Source organism: Elaeis guineensis, chromosome 11, assembly GCF_000442705.2.
Source record: "Elaeis guineensis isolate ETL-2024a chromosome 11, EG11, whole genome shotgun sequence".
Taxonomy (NCBI): Eukaryota; Viridiplantae; Streptophyta; class Magnoliopsida; order Arecales; family Arecaceae; genus Elaeis; species Elaeis guineensis.
Window position 1 is genome coordinate 90525219 of NC_026003.2, and position 8039 is coordinate 90533257.

Genomic DNA, 8039 nt, shown 5'->3' on the forward strand with positions numbered 1-8039 from the left:
TATAATATGATATGATATAAAATATAATTATGAGATTTATTCGTAGATATTTTAGTAACTGAAAAAAAATATTTTAATCAAAATAACTTTATGATATTTTGGAAAGTACTTTTGGGAGAAGCTTCGGAATAGAGCTTTTCTCAAATAAACTCTTTCAACTTTTTAGCAAAGTCAATATAACTTTCTGATTTTTTATCAAATATTATTTTAATATCCAAAAATATTTTCGAATGGTCAAAAAATATGCTTTCTGGCACTTCAAAGGCTTTGCCAAAGAGGGCCTAAATCATAACCCCCGAATGTTGATCCGTTAAGCTTATACGGTCTAGTTCAAATATCCAAACTTGGTTGTTCTGTGATTATTGGGCTGCATTTTCATTGCTACTGGCTCTCCTCAAAACCTTCCAGTCCCATCACGTGTACATCACCTGCCCTCCACCTCCTCTACTTCAACCTGGCTTCTTTTCCTCCACTCTCGGCTCTTCACCTCCGCTGCCGCCGCCCTAGCCTCTGCCATGCTTCTCGAGGTAATCCATATTCTTCTCACTAAGAACTATGCTCTTTCGATTGAAACCAATCGCTTCTTGATCGGATTCCGTTGATATATTCTCATGAAATGAAATCTTGATCCAAAATCTAGTTTATGACTCAATGTTCATTGCCTTCTTGGACGAATTCTTGGTATTCTTTTCGAGCATTCATGCTAAATATTCGACTCAAGACATATATTGATGGGGATTTAGTCACTGTTAGGGTTTTATATGTTCTTCAGTGATTTAAGGTATGAATTATGATTGATTGTGAGGATTAAATGGTGAATTCTTGGTCTCGTGGTGGTTGTTTGCAAGGTTAAGAAGAAAAGAAGATGCCTTAGCTGCAGATGGCGTTGCCCCCTGAGATGGCTGATAATGTGATCAGAGTAAGTACTCTACCTCATTTTTTCCCTTATTCAAGAATTAGAAAAAAAATCCTTGATCATAGTCTTAAAATTAACTCTTTTTTTACTTGTAGTTGTACCATGAGTGCCTAAGAAGAGCTCGCTTCATTGGTCATCAGGTTTTTTCTCCTATCTCCTGTTTCTTTTTGTTTCTTGTTTTCAAAGTTTTCCTTGTCCCTCTCTTATGATTCATGAAATATGGTTTGAGATAAAAAGATTGGTTCCTAGTGATAATGAATAATGGCAATTAAGCATCTAAATTATAAATGTTGGGTAGATTGTGGCACCCACTATTTTCTTTTGTATGGGAATTAGGTGGTTGGGAGTGGGGTGTGTACGTTGCTTTATTCAAGATTCCATTTGCTTTCAGTTCCCCAAGTAGTGTTGCATTGCTAAGAGTCGCTTATGGCATATTAGCATAAAGTAGTTTGTTATTGAGCAGAAAACTTAGGGCTTGATGGTATATCTGTTCTTACATATCTTTGCAAACACCACACGATCCATGGCTCCAATATTTTTTTGGATAAAAAAAAGGAACAAAATCATGCAGAGGGTCACATGTATTATTTTTGGGTTGTCTAGATACTTGTGGTTGCACTTTCTTCTCTCTTCCCTTCTCCATGTTGATAATCCACATTAATTTAGTTCATATGATAGTTTTAATTTATTATTGACGTACATGTTGGGTTTTTAGCTAAAAAATATTCTTTAGATTTAACTTCTACCTAATTTTTAACTCTCCATTGTTTCTTTTCTATTTTAATTTTCCATGTTTATTAATGCATATCCTCTTTTTTTTTGTTTAGCTTTTTCAAATTAAGGTGATATCTTCTTTTTATTTTTGATAGAAAGGTATTGTTTTTGAGGCCAGATATTAATAAATAATGCCTACTGCAATGAAAATATCATAGGCATTCTTATCATAAGGTATCGTTTTCTTTTTCTCTTTCAAGATGTGCATTTACATGTACTTATTTACTAGTTTGACAAAAGTAAAACACATGCTGACCAAATTGAGATAGTGCAAGCCAAGAAATCAGATTATGTAAGAACAGATATACCATCAAGCTCTTCTCTTTTTATGATTTTTGGAAGAAAAATTATGACATCCCTACAGAAAGTCATAATATAGACACAGGATGTTATAATTTTCGTCATTCAAAATTTCAAATGAAAAAATGAAACTGCAGACATTAAATGCGCATTGGAAAGCGGTGGCTACGTAGCCCAATTTGATGGGATGGTATATTTTTTCTATACCACATGTAGTGTACAAAGAATTTTCCTAATCACAAAACTCGATAGTTTTGTGATTAGAAAAATTCTTTGTATACCACATGCGTTGTAGAACTAAGATATGGGGGAGAAAATTTGAATTTGTTGTAGTTTCTCTATTGAGAACTCTGTATTTTATCGAAAGTTTATTTGTTCTTGTTGTTGTTCTATACTATAATGGTTGGTATCGGTGAGTTGTAAAACTAATATCACACCTTAATTAGAGTCTGAAGCTCTGTTTTATAGACTCAGTTTATAAAAGCCAACGGGCATTGTGTAGGTGGCGAGCATGGTTTTGATGATGACGATATTTTGGTTGTATTTTTTCTTCACCGCATGCGGTGTACAAAGAATTTTCCTAATCACAAAACAACCGAGTTTTGTGATTAGAAAAATTTTTTGTACACCGCATGCGGTGTAGAACTAAGATATGGGGGAGAAAATTTGAGTTTGTTGCAGTTTTCTCTATTGAGAACTTCGTATGTTATCAAAAGCTTATTTGTTCTTATTGTTGTTCTATACTATGATGGTTGGTATCGGTGAGTTGTAAAACTAATATCACACCCCAGTTGGAGTCTGAAGCTCTGTTTTATAGACTCAGTTTAGAATGTAGGCAGCAAGCATGGTTTTGATGGTGATGATATTTCGATTGGGCATTTCGTCAAATAGGATGTAGGTAAGGTTTAATTATCGACCAGGGCAGAGGCGATGTTGTCGCGTTGATATCGGTGTAGAGGTCGGACTTGAGAACATGAGTGTGGAAGTGGGGGGATGAGGAAGGTGGCATTGGAAAAGGCCTTTAGGGCCATGGTCATGGTGAAGCTAAGCAAGAGCCCTTGCGGACTTGCCAAAAGGAGAGAATGCAAGGTCGGATCGGCCACGTGTAAAAGCTTCGCAAACCAGAGTGAAAAGAACGAGATGATGTGCGTCTCTCTAGAAAAGAATAGATAAGGGAGTAGGAAGAATAGGAAAAGATACCAGTGATGGGGCCTTGGGGATGGAAAAATAGTGTTGAAGATGAATATTTCGCATTGTTTTCTCTAAATTATTACATAATCAATTTTAATATTTAATTAATAATAAATTTTGGTTTTATACCATACCTACTTGATATATGGATTCAAACATCAAAATACATAGCTTTTGGTTTTAAATATTTTTAATAATATAGATCATGATCAATAATTTGAATCTTCGATTTTTGCCCAATTATTTTTACTAGTATCTTATTAAATTTTATTCTATAAAATATTAAATGTGCTTGCTAATCAAAGTAAAATAAATACCACAATTGTTTTAAAAATTATGGAATTTGGGCTTATTGTTTTATTTCATAAGGAACATAATATAAGTCATTTTGGCTGTGGAATCCAAAAAGCTTTTGTGCTTCAAAAATGCATTATATTATTTTCCTTTTTAAGATATTCTTGAGCATGTGGCTCAATGATATATGCTCTTAGGTTATAATTAGAGGTCAAGGTTCGAAACTGGAGCGGTGTTATTCATTTTAAAAATGGAAAAAAAAACTTGAGAGATGTTATCCTTCAAGCATTTCAGCTCTTATTCCAAGCTCAGGCTGTACAGTGTGATAGACTAAATTTGCCTCCTAGTAGCTATAGAGTGGCTTCGACCTGCTTTATTTTAGAGAGAGCATGATAGAAAGAGGAAGGAAGAGAAGGGATAAGTTCAGCAATTAAAATGAATAATGCATCTTATAGTCTGACATATCAACAAGGAAAATCTTGAGACAAAACTAGCCTGCTGTTAAACTATGACGAGCAAAATCCAAGTCATTAGGATAAGTCCATGATGATTCTATCCAATTGCTCAACTTTTAAATGAGTATGATTCAAGTTGAGGTCCCTCCAATTTGGTAACAACTCGATCCTAGCCACTTACATTTACGAATCATAATTATAATATTAACCATACTTATTTATTTTCTTATAGTCAAAATTTCTAGATGAAGTTTATTTCTTTGAATTTCATATTTTCAATAATTATCCAATAGCTATGAAACTTTCCACCGCATCTCTAAGGATGGCAAAATTTGACCAAACCTGCCAGCACATATGAACTCTCTCGAAGTAAACAAGTTTGGGTTGGCTATTCTTAAGTTCGAGTCAGAAACAAGTCAACAAAAAAACAGCACATTTATAAAATGCACGGGTTTGGGTTTAGCTTCTCAATAGGCTGGGGCAGAGAAATTATCAAATTTAATAGGACTTGCCCAAAGTCCAACTAAAAATAAATCGAGTTTAAGCAATCCATGATCGATTTTGTCCTCAACTTATTGGATCACCTGAGTCAAACTTGCTAAAAACTAACCAACTGCCAAACCAATGAACCATGTTGATCTTTCTCTTTTATTATTACATTTTAATTAGTTTATTATTAATTAGTTTTAATTATGATATTTTCTAAATTTTTAAATTTTTTATCTTATGATGATAACTTGCTATTAAACAAAATTTGTTTTTGTTTGTTGATTTTTACATGCTAGATTTTGCCTTACCTTTTAGTTATGTATATATAACAGATGAATGAAAATTTAAACGGGGTGATGGGTGGCTCAGGGTCCACGTAAAATAAAAAAGCGGGTATGCTACATTTTCCAACTTGGTTGGACATGGATCAAGGATGGATCAGGAGTCTTTTTGTTTGTTTTTTTGGTGACCCAAATCTGCTTCAATCCGACCCAAAACCAAGCTAATCCAACCATTGCCACCCCTACCTCCAAGGTACTACATGTTTAGATTTTTTTCCCCATTAACAGCCCTTGATGCTCCAACCACAAGTTTTTCTTGCCTTTCTCCATCTTCCTGTCTCTTCTTCTACATCCATTTTAATCTGCCACCGGCCCTTTGTCCAATATCGTCGGCCACCGGCCACTTGCAGTTGACTCCATATCCATCTCTATCTCCACCCTCTCTGTCTCTACCCTATAAATCACACCCACCAAACGTTGATCCGTTAAGCTTATTGGGTCTAGTTTTTATATCCAAATCCGGTTGTTTTGGGATTATAATATCGGGCTGCATTGTCATTGTTATTATATCTCCTCAGAGCCTTCCAGTCCCATCGTGTGCACATCACGTGCCTTCCACCTTCTCTACTTCAACCCGCCCTCTTTTCCTCCTCTCCGCTCTTCGCCTCGGCCGCTCCCCCCCCCCCCCAACACTTCTCGGGGTAATTCCTATTCTTCTTACTAAGAACTATGCTCTTTTGATCGCAATCAATCGCTTTTTGATTGGATTCCGTTGATATATTCTCATGAAATGAAATCTTGATTCAAAATCTAGTCTATGACTCGACGTTCGTTGCCTTGATGATCGAATTCTTGGTATTTTTTCCGAGCATTCATACTAAATATCCAAATCAAGACATGTATTAGCGGGGATTTAGTCACTGTTAGGGTTTTATATGTTTTTCGATGATTTAAGGTGTGAATTATGATTGATTGTGAGGATTGAATGGTGAATTCTTGGTCTCGCAGTGGTTGTTTGCAAGGTTAAGAAGAAAAGAAGATGCCTTCGCTGCAGACGGCATTGCCTCCCGAGATTGCTGACAATGTGATCAGAGTAAGAACAATGCCTCATTTTTTCCCTCATTCAAGAACTGGAAAAAAAATCCTTGATCATAGTCTTAAAAATTAACTCTTTTCTTGCTTGTAGTTGTACCGTGAGTGTCTAAGAAGAGCTCGCTTCATTGGTCATCAGGTTTTCTTCCCATCTCTTGTTTCTTTTCGTTTCTTGTTTTCAAAGTTTTGGACTTGTCCCTCTCTTATGATTCATGAAACATGGTTTGCGATAAAAAGATTGGTTCCCCGTGATAATGGATAATGACAATTGAGCATCTAAATTATAAATGTTGGGTAGATTGTGGCACCTACTGTGTTGTGTGGGAATTAGGTGGTTGGGAGTGTGGTGTGTACGTTGCTTTATTCAAGATTCCATCTGCTTTCAGTTCCCCAAGTAGTGTTGCATTACTAAGAGTCGCTTATGGCATAGTAGCATAAAGTAGTATGTTATTGAGCAGAAAACTTAGGGCTTGATATGGTATATCTGTTCTTACATAATCTGATTACTTGGTTTGCACTATCTCAATTTGGTCAGCATGTATTTTACTTTTTCAAACTAGTAAATAAGTACGTATAAATGCACATCTTGAAAGAGAAAAAGAAAACAGTACCTTATGATAAGAATGCTTATGATATTTGCATTGCAGTAGGCATGGCTTTTGATTATTTATTAATATCTAGCCTAAAAAACCAATACCTTTCTATTAAAAATAAAAAGAACATATCACCTTAATTTGAAAAAGATAAACAAAAGAAAAGGATATGCATTAATAAACATAGAAAATTAAAATAGAAAAGAAACAATGGAGAGTTAAAAATTAGGTAGAAGTTAAATTTAAAGAATATTTTTTTAACTAAGACCCAACATGTATGTCAATAATAAGTTGAAACGATCATATGAACTAAATTAATCTGGATTATCAACATGGAGATGGGAAGAGAGAAGAAAGTGCAACCACAAGTATCTAGACAATCCAAAAATACTACATGTGACCCTTTGCATGATCTCGTTCCATTTTTTTTATTCAAAAAAAATTGGAGCCATGAATCATGGTGATACCAAATAAGAAGACCAAATAGCTCACCAGCTATTTAATGCACCTAAAATAGCCAGTAGGAACAGCAAGAAGGCAGTCCAGACGCATACCCTGCAAAGCCAAAGAACAAGACACAAAGATGATGGAAAACCTGATCTGAGATTGTAGACAAAAACTTGCTATTATTTTGCTCAAACAAAGTATCGGATTACTTACCATCCGGTCCACGCTAAAAACAGCTTTTGACCCAATTCAGTTCTATCCTTGGCGAAGTTAAACATGAATGTGTACATTAAGCACTGTAGGCTCTGCAACTCCAAGAATCAGCAGAGGCTGACCTCCAATTATCAAATGTATGATCCCACAAAGTGCAGTAGATGCCAATGTTTGTACTGCTGTTATGACTCCATCTGCCAATACCCATTTTTTTCCATATAACCAGTGATTGTTGATTACTTAATGTTGCATAAAATTTGTTGCAATCCTTTTCAAACAATATCCCAATTGCAAAAAGGAGTAACTAGCAGTAGTAAAAAGGCAAAACAATACAATAGTTTAGCTTTTATTACCAGTGTTTCTCTCCAATTGCTCTCCAAATGATATGACTGGGATCGCTGATGCAAAGAATATATATGTTGTCGGAGATAAAATTTTGAACAAATGGAAATTGAACAATGATGAATGATGATGTTCACATCATGATACATCAAATCTAATCCCAAAAAAAATTAAGTAAAAATTCGGTCGACCCTTCGACTGTGGTATCTGAAAAATAAAGACAATATATGCTTGTATAATCATCAAAATATTACCTGATCCCTGCGCGGAAGCCACTGGTCCAATCTTGCTTGTAACACATCAACCTCCCTTGGTGGTCATTCTTGATTCCGCGGAAAGGTACAAATGTTTCCTCTATACTCATGTTGATAGGTGAAAATGAATGGTCTCTATCCCAATTACGTCCAAAAGAAAGAATGCATAAAGAAGAGGTGACAAAGGCGCTCACAATGAATATTCTGCCCAAAAAAACGATGCAGCCATAGAATGATAGAATCAAAAAAACTATGACTACATGATTTGGGAACTGTTTCAACTACAAAAATACAAGGTACCAACGGTCTAGACTGGAAAAGAGCCTTAGGTTCTGCTTGGCCAAGGGAAATCCATGAAGAAACTGATATTTAAGTAACGCATGAGGCAACAAGATAAG

General features: G+C 35.3%; 2 long non-coding RNA genes across 3 annotated transcripts; one reads left to right on the forward strand and one right to left on the reverse strand.

Moving 5' to 3' along the window:
• On the forward strand, positions 1-6647 carry LOC105036780 (uncharacterized). Its single transcript, XR_012135539.1, has 5 exons — positions 1-527; positions 849-919; positions 1012-1056; positions 5709-5793; positions 5887-6647. It is a non-coding gene; the product is annotated as an uncharacterized lncRNA (long non-coding RNA).
• On the reverse strand, positions 6648-7775 carry LOC140852645 (uncharacterized). Of its 2 annotated transcripts, XR_012135541.1 has the most exons (4): positions 7642-7775; positions 7399-7541; positions 7046-7239; positions 6650-6940 (listed from the first exon to the last, which is right to left on the reverse strand). It is a non-coding gene; the product is annotated as an uncharacterized lncRNA (long non-coding RNA). The 2 variants fall into 2 exon arrangements; XR_012135540.1 differs by having other exon boundaries at positions 6648-7239.
• Between the last annotated feature and the right edge of the window lie 264 nt (positions 7776-8039).